The sequence below is a fragment of the Giraffa tippelskirchi genome, chromosome 1 (assembly GCF_054371585.1).
Source record: "Giraffa tippelskirchi isolate mGirTip1 chromosome 1, T2T-mGirTip1v1.2.pri, whole genome shotgun sequence".
NCBI lineage: Eukaryota > Metazoa > Chordata > Mammalia > Artiodactyla > Giraffidae > Giraffa > Giraffa tippelskirchi.
Window position 1 is genome coordinate 52,430,867 of NC_137275.1, and position 26,569 is coordinate 52,457,435.

Consider the following 26,569-nt stretch of genomic DNA (forward strand, 5'->3'; position numbering starts at 1 on the left):
TTTTTGTGACCTTTCCCTTCTGTGTCTTTTGGTGGTACCCTTTGAAGTCCTGAAATGTGTTTGTATTTGACTGAGATTAAATCTGGGTTTCATTTTACTTTTTTAAAACATATTGAGCAAGTTAATTTTCTGTTCGGGTTCCTAAGGGGAATGATCCCAGCCTTCTGTGTCCCAAGAATTCAGTCCGAGCCTTGCCAGAACATTCCTGTGGTTTTCCACAGGGCAGATCAGTATGTTCATGAAATTTTAGTTGTAGCTCGTGTTTTCTGTGGTTAATTAAAACATCTGGCTTTTAGATTTTCCACAAACAGAGCATAAGCGTTTGGCCAAACCTTTTTAGTAATAATTAAACACTTCAATCCTCCCCCTCAGTATAGCCCAAACTTGTCAGGTGTCTTTAGAAGACCTTATAAACTGTTGTCTCTGTTCATTAATGATTTTAAACGTTTGGACGATGCTGGGGGTTCTCCTGCCAGACATGCAGTCCTGAGAGAGAGAGTGTGTGTGACTGTGAATTCCTCTAATGGATTCCGGCCTCCCCCCCTCCAGGTTGGAGCTGTTGTGGGTGAGCTGCTGCCGTCCGTAGCCAAGCATGCTGTGGTTGGATCTGCCCAGCCGGGGAACAGAAATGTTTGCTGGATGGAAAATCCATAAAAGAAAGCTCCTGTGAAAGCCTGAGACAGACGACAACGTAAGCAAGATCAGGTTGGTATAAGATCAGAGAGGCTGGGTAAAGTGGATTGGATCACATGGGGAAGGTAGTTTTGTTCATTTCATGCAGTGTTTCTGAGACAATCCTAAATAATCATTCCCAGTTACTTGAGGGATTCCTGGCCATCGTACAAATGGCAGACAGCCTGACAAACTTCTGTATGCGGTGTATGGTTATCCTCCTTTCTTTCTTTGCCTTTCCCCTCTCCTCTGTCTCGTCCTCTCTCTCACTTGGTCTTAAGAGAGGAAGGTCTTAAGCTTAGCAAATGTACAACAAACCACAACCAGAGGTCACCCATAATTACTCTGTGATCTTGGCTTTGTTTTGAGGAGAAAGCCTGAACTTGTCCCGATACTCTCAGAGACTTGCCCTCATGTGTGTTTCTGCACTAGGAAGGGTGGATTGTGGAGACCTGCCACATTTGGGGGGAGGCGGGGTACTTCTGTGTGTGTTCCTTTGGCTTGCTTGGCAAGTTTTTACTTACTCCTAAATCTCTCTCCAAACAAAAGCTAGCAACACACTCGTTTTCAACAATGTGTGCACTTGGTGTTAAGATACCCAGGACAAAGGAGAAGAAAGGTCCTGAAAACAATAGGAATGTAACTAAATGCAACATAGCCTCATGGTGAAGCAGGGGAAGGAAACTGCATAACCCGCCTCACATGTGGCAGTAAGGTGGGAAAGAATTCATTCTGAGAAAGAATATCATACAGGGACAGGCACTGAAAACACTTTGTATTCAGTATTCAGCGGTTACACATAATAAATAGAAGGGAATTACATGTAATAAGCAGAAGGGAATGAGCCAGTGGTCTTCAGAACCTGTGAAGTAGTGAGTGTCTGTTGGCTTTGCCCACCCAGCATCTCTTTCCTCCTCCTCTCAATAAATCACCTGGATTTCCCCTGGGCCATCATCAGTCACCCTTGCTTTGTTCTCAGCCCAGGTAGTCAGAGGAGGAGATGACTCCATTGTCGTGGGCATGTGACATCAGCTTGGCTAGTCAGGGTCACAAGGATCCATTGTGGAGGTATGGAATTATGAAACTGTTGCAGAGAGCTTTTTCCTATCTGTGGGTTTGTTAAGCTGGAGCTGCTAGTGACTCTCTTTGCTACCACGTAGGAAGACCCTTTCTGAGAATGAAGTCAACATTGATGGAGGAAAGGGAATGGGGGTAGGGGGACACAGGCACACATAACGCCCACCACAGGTGGCCCCAGACCCAGCAGCCCCAAAAGCCAGCCACTCCAGTTTCACTCTCCCAGAAGGTTAGCTGGGTAGTTTGAATTAGGGGTCAATCACTTATATCCAAAAACATCCTGATTTGCCATACCTTTCAGTGTGAAGTCTTCGCATGAAGTGACCATGGCACAGCCCCTGACCTCAGGGGCTTGCAGTGATAGGCCAGATCAGATCGGTGTTAGGCTAGCTGACCCACAGACTGAAAGTGTGTCACCAGAGGGAAGAGCAAAATCCTGTGGGAGTCAAACAGATGCGGAATTATTATTCTGCTGGCTTGGGAAGAGACTAGCAGAGAGAGCTGTTATTTCACAGAGGAGGAACAGGCACATATTTAGAACTATATTTAATTCAATTACTTGCTTTTTTGAGTCTGAAAGAAAGGGAGGCTTTCCAGAGCCTATAGTTAATTGCAGATAAGGAAGATAATTTCAGAGTTTCACCAGTAGTAGAATCTTGGTATTGACTGTAAACACAATTGTTTTGGGAGCAGCCAGATGAGAGGTTATCAAAAAGTTGTCCAGAGGTGAACACCAGAGGGGAACAGCTGCTTTTCTCACCAAAAACACAAGTTGGCTTTCTGGTGTAAGCAGAACTCCAAATGCGTCATGAACTTTACTGATTTATTTCCTCTTCTCAAGGTTGGGCTTTTTGATTATTACTTTGTGTTTTTCATAATTGACCTTATTTGACTTAAAAAAATTAATAGTCTTTGTTTGGAGGAAGCTGTTTCAGGTTTCAGAAAAGTTGAGCAGAAAGTGGAGTTTCCATACTCTTTGCCCTGTTCTTGTTGTTATTCAGTCTCTAGGTTGTGCCCAGCTCTTTATGACCCCATGGACTGCAGCACGCCAGGCTTCCTTGTCCTTCATTATCTCCCAGAGTTTGCTCAAACTCATGTCCGTTGAGTCAGTGATGCCATCCAAGCATCTCATCTTCTGCCACTCCTTTCTCCTCTTGCCCTCAATCTTTCCCAGCATCAGGTCTTTTCCAATGAGTCAGCTCTTCGCATCAGGTGGCCAGAGTATTGAAGCTTCTGCATCAGTCCTTCTAGTGAATATTCAGGGTTGATTTCCTTTAAGATAGACTGTTTTGATCTCCTTGCTGTCCAGGGGACTCTGAAGAGTCTTCTCCAACACCACAATTCAAAAGGATCAATTCTTTGGTACTCAGCCTTCTTTTTTGGTCCGACTCACATCCATACATGACTACTGGAAAAATCATAACTTTGACTCTACAAACCTCTGTCGGCAAAGTAATGTCTCTGCTTTTAAATATGCTGTTTAGGTCTGTCATAGCTTTTCTTCCAAGGGGCAAGTGTCTTTTAACTTCGTGGCTGCAGTCAACACCATCCACAATGATTTTGGAGCCGAAGAATATAAAACCTGTCACTATTTCCTTTGTTTCCCCATCTATTTACCATGAAGTGATGGGACCAGATGCCATGATCTTAGTTTTTTGAATGTTGAGTTTTTACTCAGCTTTTTCACTTTCCTCTTTCACCCTCATCAAGAGGCTCTTTAGTTCCTCTTCACTTTCTGAGTTTAGAGTGGTATCATCTGTATATCTGAGGTTGTTGATATTTCTCCTGGCATTCTTGATTTCAGCTTATGATTCATCCAGTCTGGCATTTGGCAACATGTACTCTGCATATAAGTTAAATAAGCAGGGTGACAATATACAGCCTTGACGTACTCCTTTCCCAATTTTGAACCAGTCCATTGTTCTATGTCTGGTTCAAACTGTTGCTTAATGGCCTGCAAACAGGTTTCTCAGGAGGCAGCTAAGATTATGTCTGTCTTAATCATTACCAATGATTACTGACTGAAAGATTTACATGTTTGGTATATTATTTCAAGAATTTAAACTGTTTTCATTAATGATTATATGAATTGAGTCTTTACACAAAGAAAGATAAATTTTATAAAACGATTATTTTACTAAATGAAAACTGTCAATTAAAATGTCTTGGGTAAAATAAATAAATAAATAAATAAATAAATAAATAAAATGTCTTGGGTTTGGGGATTATAGTATGGTTTTACATTTTATGCAAATAAAACGTTTATGCAAATTGGACCTTTTTTGTAAAGTGCTAGGTACACTTTTATCCTTAAGTGTGCTGTTTTTGCCTTTTGTTGGTATGGTTCTCAATAGACTGCTTGCTGTGAAGACATTAATTATATTAGAAACATAAGGACTGCAAATTTTTATCTCTTCTTTAGTTATGACTTTGTAAAAATTGTGAATGCATAAAGATCAGAAAAGGAAAAAAGTGCTTTATTGTGATGTTTGAATTCTAGTTGGCCATTTTATTTTGTTTTCTAGTAAAGTTACAATTTTGACTTTTATTTTTAATGTGAAAAAATATTAATTTTTTCTTGGTGAGATTCAGAGACATTTCTCCTCCCTGTCATATAGCTAAAAGCAGACATCTGTTATTGGACTTTAATCAGATTTTAAAATCACACGATTAGATTTAGAACATGTTTTCTGCAATTCCATTAGTAGGTCAAGCCCTGCCTCCTGTTTTCCGGAGGGCTCAGTTCTCCAGGATGGCTTATCTGCTTCCTGCTCTTTCTTTGTAATCTTCTCATTTCCACCTGTGTGGAGCTGACGTGTTTGTTACCTGGCCCCTTTGCTTTCCTTGCAGTCCTTTGGTAGATAAGGTCACTTCATAAAAGGACATCCACAGAGCAACATGGAATTACTCTTTATTTTCATTTAAAAGAAAAAACAATAGGTAAGCTTTAGTTTATTTCTCTAGGACCTGGAAATGGGTATCATGAATTTTTTAATCCGGTCATTCCTTTCAGTGTTTTCTTTCTCTTTGGTGTCCTTTTAAAAATCCTTGTGACCTATTCACAGAATGATGAATGGCCCTCAGAGGAGTGTAGTATAATGTTCTAAGAGGCTGTGGTCCTGTTGGTCTTGCTTTTCTTAGGGAACTGAAACACAGTAGGGCTGAGTGAGGGTAACTTCTGAACTGCCCTTTGGTTTGCATGGAGCCTTATGCAGTCTGAAGTTAGAGGTTTGAAGTGACTTAGCTGCTGCAGTTGGAGTTGTGATGCAATAACATTTGTGAAGGTTCCTGCTTATTTATAATAATACGGTTGCAGGTATTATTAAAAAGCCAAAATCAGGTCAATGTGGTCATATTTGGTGAGGCTGGTGCAAGAATAAAGAGCATGTCTGGAACTGGCTTTCACTAGGAGAAACCACGTTCCTGTGAAAGCTTTAATGAGGATGTTTATGGTAAATGTACATATTAATAGAGTTTGGAATGTTGCATCTTTTGATTTTTTTGCATGTCTTTATATTTGTCTTTAAAAAAACTTGTACTAGGTTTCCTTTAAAGGCCTTCAAAGGTACCATACTCCAGTGACATGTAGTCAGTTTTTGTTTATTTTAGTATAATTACTGATGTAAGAACAAGCAGTGGTTTCTCAGTCCCATAATGATCTATAATGAAGGAAACATTTAATCTGATGATACTGTCCGAATATGACCTATATACACGATATGGTAACTGTTTAGAAATTCTCAAGTTTCCAAATTGATTATTACTGTTCAAAAAGTATTGATCTTCATTTATAAACAAAAATAAGTCTGTTGGATGTTTTTGCGTAGACAGTGTCCAAGCCAGTAATTTATTTTGAAAACAAATATCAGCATCAGTCTAGCTTTCATTAGGAAATTGCTCTATATAGTTTACTAGTGTGTTCTTTTTAAGAATTAAAGGAAACAGTTTTTCTTGCATTCTTCATGCTGCTGAGGCCCTTTGAGGACAGAATTTAGAGTCTTAGTAACTAGTCCATGCTTGGTTTCTTAAGGGTGGTTTTCTTGATGACTAGGTTGTAAATAGTTTGTGAGTGCTGTGGCTCTTTTCTAGTGTCCGGTTCAAGCATGACAGTGGCAGTGCCTGGGCAGGTAAGAGGCAGTTAGTGGCTTTACCAGAGACTTATCTCAGAAATAGAAAGTCTGGAGTTCCAACCGTGACTTTAGGCCCTCGATGATTCTAAAGTTGGATGAAAAATGACCACTGATCTTGAGGGTGGCATTAATTTCTGAGTGCTAAGAGATGCTGAATTAATTTTACTTGGTTCAGTGCAATTCAGTTAAATTCCAAATGAACTTGTTAACAGTATTAACAAAGTCAACTTTGGTAGTTACTGGAGGGAACAAAATGATGTATCCTAGGGGACAGATAGCCAGAATACAAGCCCTTGTGGGAGAGCTAACATTTTATTGAGCTTGTCTAGTGTGCTGAGAACTTAAGCACTTTCTCGGCTCGTGGTGGGACTGGATGGGGTAGGGAGAATCCTCACAAGCATCCTACGAGAGAGACAGTATTACCTGTTTTACAGATGAAGATGCTGTGGAGCTGAGAGATTGAATGGTTTTATCCAAGGCTCCCAGCTACTGATTTAAATTTGAATCTAAATTTTTTTCTCAAATTTCATGATATACCTGTCTAAATAAAAAGCTTTACACAGCTTACAAAGTGGCTGGTCTGTACAAAACTCTGTGTGTCTCTCTTTGTATATCTTTCATCATTATTATAATGAGGTAATAAAGGCCCAAAGTACTCTGAGTAGGATGCTTTGGAATTTCTAAGTAGAAGTGGTTAACATGGATGTAAATTAATCTGGAGAAGTGGCATTTTGTTATTTTTGATAAATAAGTAGGTAGGAGGTTGTCAATGGATGGGAGTTTTTCAAGGCTTTTTACCTGAGGAAAATACCTAATCAGACCCTCTGAGGCAGAAATAAAAATGCACAACTGTTTGGAGGTCTGTCCATGATTTTACAGACAAGATATGTGGCCCAGCCACATACTCGGTCAACCTGCTGTCAGCTACCTGGAGGTATCTGGTTGCTGAGGGAATCAGACACTCCCAAGCAGCTAACTTAGAGAAGGAAGGAAGAATGTCATCCTGGACTTCCCTGACTATCCCTGACTATCCCTGGCCCTGACTCTGCACTTCTTGTCTGGGGAGCTTCGAGCTTCTTGGCACTGTCAGCCATGGAGGCCCTGTGGCATTTGACCATGAGGAGGGATCAAGGTGTTTAACTCGATGATGGTTTCAGACTTCCAGTGATTCCATCTGCTAGTATTCATAGTTGAGTACTGCTCTGGTCTCCATGGACTTTAGCCTGCCAGGTACCTCTGTCCATGGATTCTCCAGGCAAGAATACTGGAGTGGGTTGCCATATCCTACTCCAGGCCAGCAACTGAACCTGAGTCTCTAGCATTGCAGATGGATTCTTTTACCACTGAGTCACTGGGGAAGTCCAGATAAATGTGTCCCCTCCCCAAATTCACATGGTAAAATCCTAACCCCCAAAGATGATGGTATGAGGAGGTGGTGGCTTTGGAGGTGCTTAAGTCATGAGGGTGGAGCCCTGATTACTGCCATATAAAAGAGGCTCCAGAGACATCCTGGCTCCTTCTACTGAGAACACCATGAGAACTCCAGCAGTGAATCGGCAAGAAGGCCCTCACCAAAGGGTGGCTGTGCTGGCACCTCGAGCTGGACATCCAGCCTCCAGAACTGTGAGAAAGAATACATTTCTGTTGTCTGTAAGCCACCCAGTCTGTGTGGTGTTTTATCATAGCATCCCATGTGCCCTAAGATAAACACCCAGGAGATGGTAATCTCTCTACCCCTACCCACACGTTCCTGCAGTTGTGTCTTAGACAAAGAATGGAGAAAAAAGTAAAAGGTCAGCTGCACCGTACTCTTCACGAAGCTGTGATTGCCAGCTTCCAGCTTTGATCTATGATGGTTCTGGTTTGGTTTGTAGAGTCTGTGTTGTCTAGAAGAGCATGACTAGTTCTGTGATGGATTGATTGTCTGGCAGTTCCATGATGTGGTTTGAGACAAAGCAGGTCAGTTGTAATACTTACATTATATGCAGAAAAGGGACTGCTGTTTGAGATTGGATTATCTTATAAAGTAGATGCCACTGGAGGGCAAGTTGGTAACATATTTCAAAATTTAAAATCACCAGCAATTTCATAAATAGGTTTTGTTAACTCTGTGCCAAGATATTTTTACAAGTTTTACTCTCATAGCATATTTGTAAAAAATGAAGGAGCTCTATATGTGTGCCAATTTGGAATTATATCATTTATATATATACACACACATACACTTGTATATATACATATGTGCATTTATCTATATAAAATGAGAAATATCTTTTCCAAATCATGTGAATACCATTTCCTTTTGTATAAATGTTTTAATGAAGATATATATGCTGGTACTTATATCTTTTTCCCTATGGAAAAATATGTACTGTTATTACACCGAAAAACTTTTCTTTCTTTTCTGTATTATTTGAGTTTTCTAGCCATTTTCACTTATTCATTTTCTTTCCTTTTAAACAAGAATAAAGAGCTAGCTGGGCAGTATATTATTATGACCATAACCATTCATAATATTTTTAATACAGTTTATGAAACCTTACTGAATGTTTTTAAAAACACTGTAAAATTTCCCCTTTTTCTTGCCTCTTTACATGCAGAGGAGATAGGTAATTTTTGTGGGCAGAGTGGTAAAGTATATGCTAAGCCAGCGAACGTTCCCTTGAAAGCTTTTTAGTTAAAATATTGAGTTGAGAATGAGAAAAGAGAAAGATATTTACCAAATGTGATTTGAAGGACAAAGAATCCCATCGTGCTGAAGTGTGTCTGAAAGTGTACTCTTATGCTCAGTTTGTTTGCTTTAAATATGAGCTTTGGACTGAATTGTATTTGCTTTTCAGACCACAAGGCTGGAGGTGGCCGTGGAAGTCTCCAAAATCTGATTGCTAATCAGGAGAGCTGTTTGCTGAGAAAGGCCTGCCTGTTTGGACTAGAAGTAATGACTGATGCACAGATAAAACCAGGGTGCCTTTTAAGTAACTTCTGGCTTCTGTGTCTAGATTTTGCTTTCCTCTTAATTAAAACCCCCCAGACACGAGTCATAGGTCAAAGGAGGTGATTCCCCTAAACTCTTCCAGTAACAGTAACTGCTGACTCTTCTGGTGTTGGTAAGGTGCTCTGGAAACCTTTGTATCCATTTCTTTATGGCGTGACTTACCCGTGAGAAGGGAAAGGCTACCCACCCCAGTATTCTGGCCTGGAGAATTCCATGGACTGTATAGTCCATGGGGTCACAAAGAATTGGACACGACTGAATGACTTTCACTTTACCTCCTGTGGTCTTAGTTTGGATGCTGAAATTTAATAATAGAAAGATAACAATTTTTCTTTAGCATATAGGCAGTTGTGGTCTGGAGAACAAATCCATTGTAACATCCCTTAACTGTACATATTTCAGTCTCTTATCCTTGATGTTTTTATTTTTAAAAATCTACAAAACCATAGAAATTTTTCTAGTTTCCACAATAATTTTAGTAACTTTATTTTTCCCTAAAATGATTTGATAAATAGCTCATCAGTATTATTTATTTTTGCCTTGTCTTCCTTTTTTTCTGTATAGCTTCTGTATTGACATCTGGCCCTCTTACACTTATTTACCACAAGAATTATACTCTCCCCCCCATATTGAAAGGTATTTGAACCAGAGTGTAGGAATTGTAATCTGTTAGAAGGTTAATACAAAGTACATATGTGTATGTATTTGTGTATGTATAGAATTAATGTAATTTTTTTAAAATATAGAAAAGTCTAAACAAGTTTGTCACTGTATATCATGAGTGAGAAAAACTGATAGTACCTTCAGTTAATACTCAGTTCCCAAAAGAACTTGATATTTTAAAAATTCAGGGTAACCAGTGCCTGGTATGGGGATTGGAAACTCACATGCCTACCAGGACATAACAGAAAAGTAAGCAAGTGAACTGGAGCATAAAGGGGAAAAAAGGGCACAGTTACCACTCAGCTGTTCAGGAACAAGGGCCAGTGTTGCCTGATCTTCCAGTGATCGCACATTTCGAGAGAAGACATACATTTGGATTTTTATGTAACTCCTCCCACTTTCCAGATGTTAACAGTATCCTTAAAATAATTCAAACATTGTCCTCTTGGATTTTCCCCTGTGATGTTCTTGTCAGCAAGTGTTATGATTGCTTCCTGTAGAGTAGGTGATGGGGCGCCTGAGAAGCTTGTGGCATGGCTCTGGCCTTCTCAGAGCACACAGTTTAGATGGGCCAGTGTGATGTGGATGGTTGGTACACGTGCTAAAGACCACAGGAACCCTGAGGAGGTAGAAACCAACATGAGCCATACCATCCTGGGGAGAAGTCCTAGAGGAGATGGGACCTGCGGTGGACCTGAGCGGGCAGCAAGGGCCTGAGACCCAGGGCACTGTGGGGGAGCAGGTAGGGCGATGGAGGGCAGAGGCAGGTTGATGGAAAGGTTTGAGGCCTCGAGACAGGGCTGAGCGCGTGAGGAGATGGTGGAGGGCCTTGGAGCAGGTCTCCAAGGGGATGCAGTATGAGCAGGTGATGCTGTGATGGGACAGCATCTGAGCACCAGTCCCCCTGCCACTCGTAGGATGACAGGAGAGGAGAGAACTGAGCATGGAGAACGAATCCTGGACTTTCACAGCCATCGAGGAATAAGGAGCAGGGTCTCGGCTGGGGCTTGGTTAGTCTCCGTGAAGTTAACTGTTATTCTCAGGAAGAAATGTAGCACTTTTCCAAGGTCCAGTTAGTCCGTCAGAAACCTTATTGACTCAGCCATCAGAACATAGCCACATTGCTACCTTGACTCAAGCCGCCGTTCTGTTTTGCCTGAGTTATTCCAGGTGCCTCCTCACTTCTTCCCTTGATTCTGTCCTCCCACCTCTCTCTCTATTCTTGGTAGAGTGATCCTGTTCAGACTCACGTCACTCTAGGGCACCCCTCTGCTCACAACTTGCAATGATTTCTTTGTCCTCACAGTAAAAGATGCAAGTCCTTCCAGTTACCTGACAGACACCGTAACAAGCCCCCTCTTTCCCTCTTGGACCTCATCACCTCATGTTCTCCCCTGGAGTGCTCAAGTCCACTTCAGCCACACTGGCCTTTGAACACACTGCACACGTCTGCCTCAGGGCTTTTACGTTTGCTGTTTCTTCTTCCTGTATCCTCTTCTCCAGGTACCCACCTGGTGAACTTTCTCTCTTATTTAAACCTTTGCTCAGATGTTACCGTCCAGTGAAACCTACCTGCCTACCCTGATGGTATTGAATGTTGCAGACTTTCCTGTCCCCCCTCCAAATCCCTCGTGTCCTTCTTTATTTTTTTCCTATAGAGCTTATTCTTTTATAACACATTGCCTACTTACATTTTAAATGATTATCTTTCTACCTCACTCTAACATAAATTTGTGTGGTAGGAATTTGTTTAAACATAAATTGCAAAAGGCAGGGAGTTGAGGGTTTGTATTCACTTATATATCCCCATCATCTAGAATAGTTGCTTGATGGGGAGTGGGTGCTTGATAACTACTTGTTGCATGAATGAATAAGTGCCTTTCAAGAGGCACACAATGTCTACTGGCCTGGCATGTTTGTCACTGAGAATTAAAAAAAATAAGAAGCCCTGCCCCCAGAGCACATGGTCTAGTGGGGAGATGGCCAAGAATACACAATATTGAGTTAGTACAGTGGATCCAAAGTTCCATGCAAACACAAGTAACAGTGCAGATACAAAGGTGAGTAGATCACTTGTTCCTGCTTTACAGGTTTCATCTTCTAGAGAGGATGTGATGTAAGTTGAGAAGAATGACCAGGATTGTGGTGATGGAGTGGAGTGGAGAGGTTGGAAGTGACTGGGGAGGGATCCCAGGGGTGGGATTAACAGGATTTGGTGAATGACGAGGTGCACAGGGCTGATGGCCAGGGCTTGTAGGTGGTGATATTGTCTGTATTAAGAAAGGCAGGCAGAGGAGGCAAGGTTGGAAGTGGCCACTGGAGCCCCCAGGAGGGACGTGATGGAGAATGAGAAATACAAGATAGCTCCAAGGTTTTGTATTTGGGAAGTGAGAAGGCTGCAGATACCCATGTCTTAATCAGGGAAGTTGGGAAGGAAAATGTGTTTGCAGAACAGTAGGGGAAGTGATGTGTGTATCTTATCAGACTCAGTTCCACAAGGGCAGGGATCTGATTTAGTGACGTATTTCTAGTACCTCGAATGGTGCCTGCTAAATAGTACAGTCTCAGTAAATGTTTATGGAATTGATAATAACATAGTTAAATTTGAAGGACGTAAGCGGTTATAAGGTCAGAAATTGTTGAGGCTTAAATTGATATTAAACACCTTTAAATGATACTGGTTTTGGTATTTCTTTAAAAAAGAGCTTTGGTAATCATTTTGTGGTTTACCAAATTTGGTGGACAGGCTCCTCTGTCCATAGCATTTTCCAGGCAAGAATACTGGAGTGGGTTGCCATTCATTTCCTTCTCCAGGGGATCTTTCCCACCCAGGGATCAAACCTGGGTCTCCTGCATTGCAGGTGGGTTCTTTACCAAGTGAGCTGGTAGCTGGTAGCTCAGTTGGTAATCAGTTAGATACAGGATTTTTAAATGTTACATTTCGCTGATGATATTCCTGGCCACACACCTCATTTGAATAGAAGTCTTGATTTCAGTATGTGTCTGTGCATGTATGTTTTATTGAAGTATAAGTTGTTTTACAATATTAAATTAGTTTTAGGTATACAACACTTACTGTTATTTTTTTAAACCCATTTGATATCCAGAGTTGCAGCACAGATGAACACAGCAGTAATCCTTCATGCAAAAACATGAATGTCTGCATGAAAAGGTGTACATGAAATAAGTGAGAATGTCTTTTTTCACACTTGCCTTCCATTATGATAAATGTCAACTGAGTGTCCTGATGTTTCCTTGTGGTGATTTTTGTTGCAGTGCAAATTGCTTTAAAAAAAAAAAAAAGAAAAAAAAGCAGCTGAGGCTTAGTGTGCCCCATTGCCAATGACTTTTCTTTATGATTGTATTTGTTATGTGACAAAGTATTTTATAAAGGCAGTGAAAATTACATACTGTTTTTTTGTTGTTGATATCAAAATGAGAGTAGTGTTGGGACATTGCTGAATGTAATATCCTTTCATTATAAAAAAGATAGTTAATTTTCAGAATAGTGAGAATTGAGTTATCAGTTTATTGTCAAGCCTCTGGCACTCGTCAGAATAAATGGAAATAGAGCCCTTCCGTAGCAGTGGTTCCAGCAGGGCAAGAGGCTGACTTGTGTCCCTCCAAGATTCCTATGTTGAAGGCCTAACCCTCAGTACTTTGGAATGTGATTGTATGTTTGAAGATAGGGTCTTTAGAGAAGCAGTTAAATTAAAATGAGGTCATGGAGGTGGACTTTAATTCGTTTTGACTGGTGTTCTTACAAGACAAGGAAATTTGGACACAGACACGTGTAGTGAGAAGACCACGGCAGGAAAGAGCAGGAAGGCAGTGTCTACAAGCCGAGGAGAGAGGCCTTAGAACAGAACAGCTTTGTCAACACCTTGAGAGTGACACCTTGATCTTGGACTTAGAGATCTCCATCGTGTAAGCTGTGCCATCTGTGGTGGTTAGTTAGGGCGGCCCTAGCAAACTAATACAGGCAGAAGCCAAGCTTGTTCAGGGAAGAGTCTTCACCATCACTTCGTCCATCACCTGGTTTCAGCATCACAGTCTGTATGTCTGGAAGAGGGTGATTTCCCTGGGGCCCTGGTTATTCCCCAACAGAATGTGTCGATCTAAATGCCCATGGGATTGCCAGGCAGCTACAGTGGTGATTCCTTGGTGTATTTATTCACTTCTGATTATTTTTGCTGGAAGCTGCCTGCCTCATCTGCATTTCCATTTCCCTCAGAAACTCAATGAAGAATGTGAGATGAGGTGGAGGCGCTTATCTTATAACTTTCCATGATTTGATGTATCAGCTTCCATTGATGTGTGTATTCCAAGCTTTGCAGAATGGAGGAGAGGTATGGGAAGACAGGGAGGCTTTGTGGACAGCTGTCTTTGCTGTGAATTGGACCATGTGTGTGAGACACCGGGGTTTCAAGCCAAGTCCGCTTTCTCAGGAGACCGTCTCTGGCATCTTGAAATTCAAGTGAAGCTTAATTTAATCCGTGGTTTTCACAGTCAGTCTGTAGGTTGTGTTGCTTACAGTAGGAGTTGGAAAACCATTGGCTTCCTTTGGCCTGATTATTTGAATTTGATTTGCTGGGAAATTTGAGAAGCAGAGCACCAGAAGCATTGCAGAAAACTGAAAAAATTTTCACTCCACATTCCAATAGATCTGCTTGCACAATGAGTAGGGCAAGTGGAGTATGTGATCAATTAGGTTAAAATAAATTTGGGTTTTGTTCCATGTCTCCTATGCTTAGAGAACACAGAGGGTGGGAACTTTCCTCTTGAATTCTTTCTTGATTGGGTCGAGAGCATCCGAAGGGCTATTGTGACATGTTCCCATCCTCTACAGTGAGTCCACGGCCCAGTAGGCACGTTTGATGTTAATATACCTCTTCCCTATGTTGGCCGACATTTCTGAGTGATACCACGAAGAGTGCTTCTTCAAATTCCATATTTTCATATATTGCTATTCTGTAAGAGAGATGAGGCTATCATTATAAATGAGAGGAATTGAAAAATCTTCTGCTTTAAGTTATGAAATAACATGTTTTGACTATGTTACCGCCAGCCTGGCATTTTGAGCAACTTTTTATGGCTCATGGGGACAGGTGACCCTGAGTGCTAGTAGCACGTGCAATCTAAATAGTTCTCATTCCAGGGCCCACACAACAGAGTGTGTTTGAGAGTACTTGGAAGCAAAGTATGAGCAACACATTGTACACTTAATCAGGAAACATTGTACTGGAATCCACCTTGCCTCAAATCCTTGGGAAGCCTCTTTCCCCTCTGTCCTAAGATTTTGTTACAGTTCCCCTCTCTACAAAGGAAGATTGAAATTTCTTAAACAGGCAGAAAAATGAAAATACTTAGATAAGGGAAAAGATGGTGACAGAGCTAGCATTTGAAGATGACCAAAATCTGTGTAGAAAGACAGCCCTGAAAGGGTGCGTTAGTAATGTTTATTCACCTAAATAAACTGTTTATCCAGCTTATTACTCTTTAACAAAAGCAGTTATTCCATGCTTAATTAATTGTAGACTATATATCCAAGAGATTCATGGGCCAGAATGTATTTCATCTGTAGAAAAAACAAAAACCACCCTTAGAAAGGATGTAAATTGGAAAACTTACAGCGCAGAGGTCAAATCTTGGTCCACAGCCTGTTTTTATATGGTTCACAACTCGAGAATGGTTTTCACATTTTTAAATGTTTGAAAAAAATTAAAAGAATAGTAATAGTTTGTGATGTGTGAAAGTTAAACATAGTTCAGTGTTTATCAATAAAGTTTTATTGGCACATAGCTGTGCTCATTCACTGATGTATTGTTTCTGGCTCTTAACATCCTGCAGCAGCAGAGTTGAGTAATTGTGACTGAGGTTCTTTGGCTTGCAGAGTGTAAGTTCCTTACTCTGGTGCTTTACAGAAAACCTTTGCCACTCGGGTTTAAACAGTTAGATTTATTCATTTATTATTATTATTATTATTATTTACTGTGTACTCTGCTGACTTTGATGTGTAGTGTAGAAAATCCTCATGTAGGCTCACCTTTTAATTTATAGAATTCCTTCCATAGCATCTCTAAAGATGGCCATTGAAAATCTTGGTCACTGGAAATTTAGTTGCAGTCATTAGGAAAGCAGACCAGTAGTTCTTTTTATTTTTCCATAACCAAATCATTTATTCCACAAAAATTTAGCGAGTGCAGACTGTGCACTACCCATTTTTTCAAACAATATGCATGGGACTATGCATTCTCGAGGAGAGGGCCATAAACAGATAAATATATAGTGTATCGGGATAATAAGCATGGTGTAGAAAAGTTAAGGGAAAGGAGAGAGCTAGAGGCAAGAGAAGGCTGCATAAGAGGTATTGTTTTGGTTGTTCAGTTGCTCAGTCATGTCCGACTCTTTGTGACCCCATGGATGACAGACTTACCTGTCTTTCACCATCTCCCAGAGCTTGCTCAAACTCATATCCGTTGATGCTATCAACTGTCTCATCCTCTGTCGTCCCCTTCTCCACCTGCCTTCAATCTTTCCCAGCATCAGGGTCTTTTCTAATGAGTCAGCTCTTTGTATCAGGTGGCCAAAGTGTTGGAGCTTCAGCATCAGTCCTTCCAATGAATATTGAGGGTTGGTTTCCTTTAGGATTGACTGGTTTGATCTCCTTGCAGTCCAAGGGATTCTCAGGAGTCTTCTCCAACACCACAGTTCAGAAGTATCAATTCTTCGGCGCTCAGCTTTCTTTATGGTCCAACTCTCACATCCATACATGCCTATTGGAAAAACCATCGTTGTGACCATACGGACCTTTGTTGGCAAAGTAATGTCTCTGCTTTTTAATACATTGTCTAGGTTTGTTGTAGCTTTTCTTCCAACAAGCAACCATCTTTTAATTTCATGGCTGCCGTCACCATCCAGTGATTTTGGAGCCCAAGAAAATAAAGTCTGTCATTGTTTCCCAGTCTATTTTCCATGAAGTGGTTGGACCGGATGCCATGATCTTCATTTTTTGAATGTTGAGTTTTAAGCCATCTTTTTCACTCTCTTCTTTCACCTTCATCAAGAGGCTCTTTAGTTCTTCTTCACTTTCTGCCATAAGGGTGGTATCATCTGCATATCTGAGGTTATTGATATTTCTCCCAGCAATCTTGATTCTAGCGTGTGCTTCATCCAGTCCGGCATTCCACATGATGTACTCTGCATATACGTTAAATAAGCAGAGTGACAATATACAGGCTTGACATACTCCTTTCCCAATTTTGAACTAGAGGTGGTGAAGATCTAAGGCCAACAGATAAATGAAAAGGTGATCACCATCACTAATGATCAGGGGGATACAAACCAAAATCACAGTGAGGTAATCACCTCACATCTGTAAGAATGGCTGTTATCAAAAAGACAAGCACCAGCAGGTGTTGGTGAGGATGTGGAGGAAAGGAAACCCTGTGTACTGTTGGTTGGCATGTAAATTGGTGCAGCCACTGTACAAAACAGTGTGACAGTTCCTCAAAAAATTAAAAATAGAAGTACCATATGATCCAGCAATCCCACTTCTAGGTATGTATCCCAAGGAAATTGAAACAGGGCCTTGAAAAGATATCTACATTCCCATGTTCGTTGCAGTATTATTCACAGTAGCCAAGCTATGGAATAACTAAATGTCTGTCAACAGATGAATAGCTAAAGATGAGAAGATATTTTACATGGATTACACATATATGTATACATGCATATACACATACTCACACATATACATACACACTGTGGAGTATTATTCAGCCTTGAGTAAGAAGGAAATCCTACCATTTGTGACAATATGGATGGACCTTGAGGATATTATGCTGAGTAAAATAAGTCAGACAAAGAAAGACAAATACTCTATGGTATCACATAAATGTGGAATCAAAAAGAGAAAATTAGACTCAGCGAGAGTAGAACAGTGGCTGCAGGGGCGAGGTTTATTTCTGGGCTCACAATTCTGTTTCGTTCATCCTGGTGTCTGTTTTTATGCCAGTACTCTGCTGTTCTGATTACTGTAGCTTTGTAATTTAGTCTAAAGTCTGGGAGGATTATGCTTTCAGCTTTGTTCTTTTTCCTCAGTATTGCTTTGAGGAAGCATGTTGTCAGCTTCCTGGAGCAAAGAACAGAGTGCAAAAGTGGAGGGGCAAGTCGAATTTTAGATCTTAGGAGACACCTATGACACTTTTTAAGAGTTCCAACTTTGTTGCTTGCCGCCCTCTACTCTAACCCCACCCACAGACACATTGTGTCTCCGTGCTTGGTGTGCACACACACACACCTCCCTTAGTTCCTTCTGGTATTCCCTGGTCACTTTTCTCATGAATGCAGAAGAGCAAGCCTATAATCTATGCCACTGGACACACAAGAAAGGGTTTGGAGAGACCCACAATCCTATCTTTCATTTCTGAAAATTCAAAGCACATTGTTATTGATGGTAAGATTGAACTTTTTATTAGTTTTTTAAAAGTCTCGTGTATAGTTGGACACAGAAGGAAAGATACAGTGAGACAGAAATTTAATACTTTGGTGAACTATATTCAGTTTTGGTTATTCTGGTTAAAAACAAACAAAGGAAGCATTGATTTTTTTTAGCCTCTTTAATCCAAATGGTTTTAGTTTTCCACTGTTAGACATATTAAAACTTTGAAGACACAGAAGTACTATTCAGTAAACTGCTTCTTTCAGCAACTTCTGTGATGTCCTGGGGCACTGGAAGCCTTTGGTTTCCTTTCAAGGCAGGAACAGTTAACTCTGAATCAGTCCCTCTCTGTGCAAAGTCAGAACCTTTATATTTTGTACCAGGGGAGCAGAGAAGAATTTTTTTAATGATTTGATATTTTAAAAATATTTGACTTTTCATTCAACTTAGAGAATCCAAGGTTCTAATAACAGAATGGTCAATTTGGCCAACAAAGCTATAGAAAGAGGAATGCGCACATTCCAGTTTTAGGTGTTATTTTGTAGAGGGTGGTTCCTGTAGGAGGAATTCAAACTATATTACTGGTAAAACTCATTTTCCTCTGCTCTTTTTCTGGAATCTGGATGGAAACCAAGACCGGTGGCACATTTCCTGAATGCTCATAGCCCCCAGTTGGAGGCCTAACTGAGGACTCATGGGGAAAACAACACCCTCTCTTTTCTATTTATGGTTATCAGCTGTGTTGTAAAACTTAATTTATTTTGCTTTAAGGTCAATGAAAAAAAGTTGTCTTGAACTTTTAGTTTTCAAGCACCAGAACAGGGTATGTTTTTGTTCCATGGCTTTTGCTCATGGATAAGCTTTGCAACTCAGGATCATTTATGTGGTCATGGGCCATTGGGCCTAGGGAGTACCCAGAGTGTGAGGCATTGTGTCAACACAGGGCAGGTAGCAGGTGAGTGAGGCAGGGCCCTAGTCCTGAGTCGGTTTATGTAATTCTCCTCAGGACATTGGATGCATGAACAGACACGTGGCCTGCACAGAAAGAGCGCCTTCAGAGATGAGGCATGCACTGTGGACAAGTTCAGGGAGGGGCCCTGGCTTTCCGACTGAAGAGAGCAGTAGCATAGTTGGCTTTGAGCCAGGCCTCGGAGAATCCCCAGTGGAACAAAGTCACGCGGTGGTGTCTTTGAATGAATTCTCACTTTAACTGTAAGCCTCAATTTTCCTCATTTATAAAATGGTGCTGCTTTATTTTGCCTGCATCTTGTGGTGTAGCAAAGAGTAGGACACGACTGAGCTACTGAACTGAACTGAACTGAACTGATGTGGTATATGGGATCTTAGTTCCTTGACCAGGGATGGAACCTGCGCCCCCTGCAGTGGAAGGCAGAGTCTTAACCAGCCAGGGAAGTCCCTGGTGATGGTATCTTTCCCACCCATATTGCAGTACTTTTATGAGACTTCCAAAATGTACCACAGTGAAATACTCTCAATGTTGTTACTTCTTACTGTGGTTAATATTGTCAAACGGTGTCTGTTAAATATTTACATAACTGTGATGATCTAGTTGTCCAGGAGTTAGATCTAAAAACGGAGATACTGTTACTCATGGTGATTTATTAGGCTAACTCCCCACAGGAAGGTTTTTATATGTGGAAATGTAGCTGATATCACACATGCAGTGAAGAGAGTCATTGATTAAAGTCGAGAGACGCCTCTGAACAGTATCTGAAAGGCTGAGTTCTCTTTTTTAGGGAAGAATCAGACAGAGGATGGTTGGGTATGTTAATGTGTAGGTGCCTAAAGTTCTGGATTTGAGATGGCTATATAGCATGGACTTGAAACTCGGATTCTTTAAGAAAACAAAAACCAATGCTTAAAAAAGAAATTGAACTTCCTAGGGTTTTTCTGAGACTTTAAGAACTTGAGTTGACTTAGAGAAGTAGATGTGGTAAATTCCTTCCTGGGTATGTTCATTAAAACATTGTGAATTAAGCTGGAGAACCTGGAACCTGAAGCATGTTAGTATTGTGTGAGGGGAAGGACATACATGTATGATATTAGGTTTAAAAAACACGTTCCACACATTCAGTTGGAGATCCTGGTTCTGATTCGCTCCCCAAATCACATGCTATTAATACAATATTGATCCTTTTGCCAGAATGGCCAAACCACTTTTCTCTGAAATTGATGTTATAGGTAGTTTATGAGCCAATCAAGAAAACTGATCTCATACTCACACTCTGTTTTTCCTTTTCTAAAATACTTTATCTTTTTGTAGAACAGTTTTAGATTTGCAGAGAGACTGAGATGGTAGTACAGAGTTCTCATTAACCCTCTCATTCTATTGCCTCTATTATTAACATCTTTACATTCCTTTTATTGTTGTTCAGTCACTAAGCTGTGCCCAACTCTTTGAGACCCCATGGACTGCAGCACGCCAAGCTTCCCTGTCCTTCACTATCTCCTGGAGTTTGCTCAAATTCATGTCCACTGAGTTGGTGATGCTATCTAACCATCACAACCTCTGCCACTCTTTTCTCCTTTTGCCTTCAATCTTTCCCAGCCTCAGAGTCTTTACCAATGAGTTAACTCTTCACATCAGGTGGCCAGAGTATTGGAACTTTGGCATCAGTCTTTTCAATGAATATCCAGGGTTGATTAAAGTCCATAGTTTATTCAGATTTCCTTTTACTTAAGTCAAAACTGTCCTTTTCACTCAAAACTTTCAGTTCAGTTCAGTCGCATAGTTGTGTCCGACTGTTTACGACCCCTTGGACTGCAACACGCCAAGACTCCCTATCCATCACCAACTTCCAGAGTTTACTCAAACTCATGTCCATCGAGTCGGTGATGCCATCCAAACACCTCATCCTCTATCGTCCCCTTCTCCTCCCACCTTCAATCTTTCCCAGCATCAGGGTCTTTTCCAGTGAGTCAGTTCTTCGCATCAGGTGGCCAAAGTATTGGAGTTTTAGCTTCAGCATCAGTCCTTCCAGTGAATATTCAGGACTGATTTCCCTTAGGAAGGACTGGTTGGATCTCCTTGCAGTCTAAGGGACTCTGAAGAGTCTTCTCCAACACCACAGTTCAAAAGCATCAATTTTTTGGCGCTCAGCTTTCTTTATTGTCCAACTCTCACATCCATACAGGACTACTGGAAAAACCATAGCTTTGACTAGATGGACCTTTGTTGGCAAAGTAATGTCTCTGCTTTTTAATGTGCTATCTAGGTGGGTCATAGCTTTTCTTCCAAGGAGCAAGGGTCTTTTAATTTCATGGCTGCAGTCACCATCTGCAGTGATTTTGGAGCCCAAGAAAAGAAAATTTGTCACTGTTTCCACTGTTCCCTTATCTATTTTTCATGAAGTGATGGGACCAGATGCCATGATCTTAGTTTTCTGAATGTTGAGTTTTCAGCCAACTTTTCACTCTCCTCTTTCAGTTTTATCAAGAGGCTCTTTAGTTCTTCACTTTCTGCCATAAGGGTGGTGTCATCTGCATATCTGAGGTTATTGATAATTCTCCCGGCAATCTTGATTCCAGCTTGTGCTTCATCCAGCCCAGCGTTTCTCATGATATACTCTGCATATAAGTTAAATAAGCAGGGTGACAATATACAGCCTTGATGTACTCCTTTTCCTATTTGGAACCAGTCTGTTTTTCCATGTCCAGTTCTAACTGTTGCTTCTTGACCTGCATACAGATTTCTGAGGAAGCAAGTCAGGTGGTCTGGTATTCCCATCTCTTACAGAATTTTCCACAGTTTGTTGTGATCCACACAGTCAAAGGCTTTAGCATAGTCAATAAAGCAGAAATAGATGTTTTTCTGGAACTCTCTTGCTTTTTCGATGATCCAGCTGATGTTGGCAATTTGATCTCTGGGTTCCTCTGCCTTTTCTAAATGCAGCTTGAGCATCTGAAAGTTCACAGTTCACGTACTGTTGAAGCCTGGCTTGGAGAATTTTGAGCATTACTTTGCTAGCATGTTGAGATGAGTGCAGTTGTGCAATAGTTTGAGCATTCTTTGGCATTGCCTGTCTTTGGGATTGAAATGAAAACTGACCTTTTCCAGTCCCGTGGCCACTGCTGTGTTTTCCAGATTTGCTGTCATATTGAGTGCAGCACTTTCATAGCATCATCTTTTAGGATTTGAAATAGTTCAACAGGAATTCCATCACCTCCACTAGCTTTGTTCATAACGATGCTTCCTAAGGCCCACTTGACTTCGCATTCTAAGATGTCTGGCTCTAGGTGAGGGATCACACCATTGTGATTATCTGGGTTGTGAGATCTTTTTTGTATAGTTCTTCTGTGTATTCTTGCCACCTCTTCTTAATACCTTCTGTTTCTGTTAGGTCCATACCATTTCTGTCCTTTATTGTTCCCGTCTTTGCATGAACTATTCCCTTGATATCTCTATTTTCTTGAAGAGATCTCTAGTCTTTCCCAATCTGTTGTTTTCCTCTATTTGTTTGTACTGATAGCTGAGGAAGGCTTTCTTATGTCTCCTTGCTATTCTTTGGAACTCTTCATTCAAATGGGTGTATCTTTCCTTTTCTCCTTTGCCTTTCGCTTCTCTTCTTTTCACAGCTATTTGTAAGGCCTCCTGAGACAACCATTTTGCCTTTTTGCATTTCTTTTTCTTGGGGATGGTCTTGATCACTTCCTCCTGTACAATGTCACGAACCTCCATCCATAGTTCTTCAGGCACTCTATCAGATCTAGCCCCTTGAATCTGCCTGTCACTTCCACTGTATAGTCGTAAGGGATTTGATTTAGGTCATGTCTGAATGGTCTAGTGGTTTTCCCTACTGTCTTCAATTGAAGTCTACATTTGGCAATAAGGAATTCATGATCTGAGCCACAATCAGCTCCCGGTCAGCTCTTCTTTTTGCTGACTGAATAGAGCTTCTCATCTTTGGCTGCAAAGAATATAATCAATCTGATTTCGGTATTGACCATCTGGTGATGTCCACGTGTAGAGTCTTCTCTTGTGTTGTTGGAAGAGAGTGTTTGCTATGACCAGTCTGTTCTCTTTGCAAAACTCTATTAGCCTTTGCCCTGCTTAATTCTGTACTCCAAAGCCAAGTTTGCCTGTTACTCTAGATATTTCTTGACTTCCTACTTTTACATTCCAGTCCCCTATAATGAAAAGGACATCTTTTTTGGGTGTGTCTTCCAGAAGGTCTTGTAGGTCTTCATAAAACCATTCAAGTTCAGCTTCTTTAGCATTACTGGTTAGGGCATAGACTTGGATTACTGTGATATTGAATGGTTTGCCCTGGAAGTGAACAGAGATAATTCTGTCGTTTTTGAGAGTGCATCCAAGTACTGCATTTCGGACTCTTTTGTTGACTATGATGGCTACTCCATTTCTTCTAAGGGATTCTTGCCCACAGTGGTAGACATAATGGTCATCTGAGTTAAATTCACCCATTCCAGTCTATTTTAGTTCGCTTATTGCTAAAATGTTGATGTTCACAACTTTACCCCATCACATAGGGCAGTCGTTTCTGGATAATAGTGGCTTTTCAATGATTATTGGTTGGGTGAATAAATAAATAATATGCTCTACCTGCCCTTAAATTATTATTAGGGAAGGATCAGGCCACCGTGCTGATGACATGCACATGAGTGCTTTAGAGTTTGAATGCAAATGGGCTATGTTTGAATGAAGCCTGGCACTGCCACTTACTAACCCTGTGGATAAGTCACCCAGCCTCTCATACCTCTTTTCTCACCTGTGGAAAGAGGATAATGGCAGTTCCTACCTCAGTGGGGTAGGAAAGAAACGAAGAGAGGAAAGAATGCACGTGAGAGCATGTGACCACAGCCTCACATGTGGGAGGCACTCAGTAAAGGTCAGTGTCAGTGTTTATCTTGCAGGATGGAATGTGATAAGCGTGATGAGAGGTACAAAGTGTCATAGGCAGTCAGAAAAGGGGAGATGCGTCAAGTTGGGCAGAGGTTAGGAAAGAGGAGGTAGCATTTCAGAGTGACCTGAAAGAACAAATCAGCCTTCACCAGAGGCAAAGTGACCAGAGGGAGGAAATTGAGAGCATGTAATACACAAAGTTACAGAGGGAGAAAATGTGAGAGAGGTCTTCTGGAGAAAAGACTGTGGTCTAATATGGCAGGACAGGGTAGATAAAACTATTAGGGCCATATGTGTTTTTGATATAAATTTAAACGTTTACTTCTAAAAACTTTCAAATAGAAAAACAGTATAAAGAATACTGCAATAAACATCCATAGAACTCCTATCTAATTTCAGTGATTATTAACATTTTTCCTATTTACTTAATGTGTATAAATTTACATACATTATTTTTTGCTGAACCACTTAAAAATAAATTTTAGAATTCATGGCATTTTACCCCTAAATACTTTAGGATGCATTTCCAAAAAAATACAGAAGCTGCCTTACGTAAATGCAGTACTATTATGATGACCAGCAAAATAAATAATAATCCCCAAATATCATTTGTTATCAATCCATAGTCAAACTTCCCAGAGACTTGGTCTTCTAAGTCTTTAGCATTAAAAACATTTTTATAAACCAGAATCCAAGCTAAAGACCATGTATTGCATTTTATTTGTCATGCTGTCTCTTTAAATCTAAAATTTCAACTAAGATATTAGGACTTGTAGGCTTTGGATCACTAAGTAGATTATGGTGCTTTCTCCGTTGCCATCTACAATTCCTGTAATTCAAAGTAAAAACAATTTGAATTTCAGTAAAAGCAGTGTAAGGAAGTCCAAGTAGATTTCAGATTTTTTTCCTCCCATCAAGACGATGACTTTGACATTACTTTTGAAATCTCAAATGATCACATTTTTAAAAACCCCAGCATATGTTTATTTTCCTTGAATGGTCCAGCTTTAGACTCACAGGATTCAGCAAAGAAACAGTGACTCACTGTTTTCAGTTGAGCTAAATGTCTAGCATGTCTAAACTTTACAGATATGGAACCACATTCTTAATAGACACACAGAAGTGATTTTTAGTCCTAGTGTATATATAAGCCTTCCGGACACTAAGTTCACATCCTTTCAGGTAATTTCACAGTGAGTTTCACAATATTTCTTTATGGGAAAAAGTCATTTAGAACTGTGGGTTGGAGAACAGAGAATGCAGAATCTTGTCCATCCTGCTTTAACCAGGAATACTCTGGTTACAGAGCAGCGGTATTTGGACTCCTCCTTTGTTTTTGTCACTTCACAGACACCTATAGCCTGGGCAAGTGTCTAGAATAGCTGCAGGTACAGAGTGGCTATGGAGGGGCCTGCCTGCCAGGGCTGCAACTTCTACAGCTGATAGACTAACCCTGGCATCCTTTGGAACTCCATGGAAGAGAAGAAGTCAGGTATTTGGGGAGTGCTTTCCTGCAAACGTGCATCCTCTAATTGCCTTTTCCTAATGATCTCCCCTTGTTACACTTGGAAGGGAGCTCCTCTGAGGACCATTTCTTTCCACCTCACTTGCAGGTGCCTGATGAGTGCCGCTCTAATTTATTCCACTTAGCCTTGTCGGGGAACCCAGCCCACCCTGCTTCTGCTGGGAGAATGTGTTTCCACCTTCGTTTCAACTTCATGAGGTTCTGTTGACCCACTTGGACGAGGTTCAGTGTAGCGCCTGCTTGGTTTTTCTCCTGTCCTTAATTTGGTTTGCTTTTTATTGTCTTCTACCTGAATGAATTCTCTTTCTTTTAAGGGAAAGGAACCTGAGAAAAACAATGCTTGTGGTGGTGACTGCTTGTTAAGGGTAATTACTATTTTATGTTAATCTACATGTTAAAATGAGCAGACAGAGAATTGCTAAATTCACCATCTTGTTATTTCCCAAGTCTGGTCCTTTTAAGTATATTTGTTGCTTAAACAAAGATGTAGCTGAGCAGAGTAGAAGTGTCCAAATGGAGAGTTTTTTATGCGTGTATATATATAGAATTTAAAATTTTTATTTCCATCAGCAAGAGTCATTATAGAATACTTGGAAATTATAGAAAAGTGGAAAGAAGAAACCCAGAGATAACTAACATTAACACTGTGGATTCATGTCTGGTCATTTAGCCTACATGCTATTTCTCTTTCAAGAGAAATGGGAACAGCTTCACTATTATAGTCTAGGACTTTTGTTCCTCAAAAGTGTGGTCCATAGATCAGCAGCACGGACATCCCTTGGGAGCTTGTTAGAAATACAGAATCTTGGTTAGCCTCTTGTTTGCATCCTTCATCCACCCCCCCACCCCCCAAAAAGAAATACAGAATTTCAGACTGTACTACGATATGCTGTGTGCATGCTAAGTCACTTCAGTTGTGACCAACTCTGTGTTGGTCTACACGAACTATAGCCCACCAGGCTCCTCTATCCATGGGATTCTCCAGACAATAATACAGGAGTGGGCTGCTGTGCCCTCCTCCTGGGAATCTTCCCAACCTAGGGATCAAACCTCTGTCTTCTTATGTCTCCTGCATTGGCAGGCGGGTTCTTTACCACTAGTGTCACCTGGGAAGCCCTATGATATACTGAATTGTAATTTGTATTGAGTGATATTTTGTATATGTTAAAATTCAGAAGCACTT

General features: G+C 40.7%; 1 protein-coding gene across 21 annotated transcripts in view; it reads left to right on the forward strand.

The window, feature by feature from the left end:
* Positions 1-26,569, forward strand: part of APBB2 (amyloid beta precursor protein binding family B member 2) — a 368,065-nt gene that overhangs the window by 73,524 nt on the left and 267,972 nt on the right. For all 21 annotated transcript variants that reach the window (XM_081591655.1, XM_081591664.1, XM_081591485.1 and 18 more), the window contains one exon: positions 550-705. The gene's annotated coding sequence lies outside the window, so the exon portion shown is untranslated. The remainder of the gene's footprint in view (positions 1-549; positions 706-26,569) is intronic.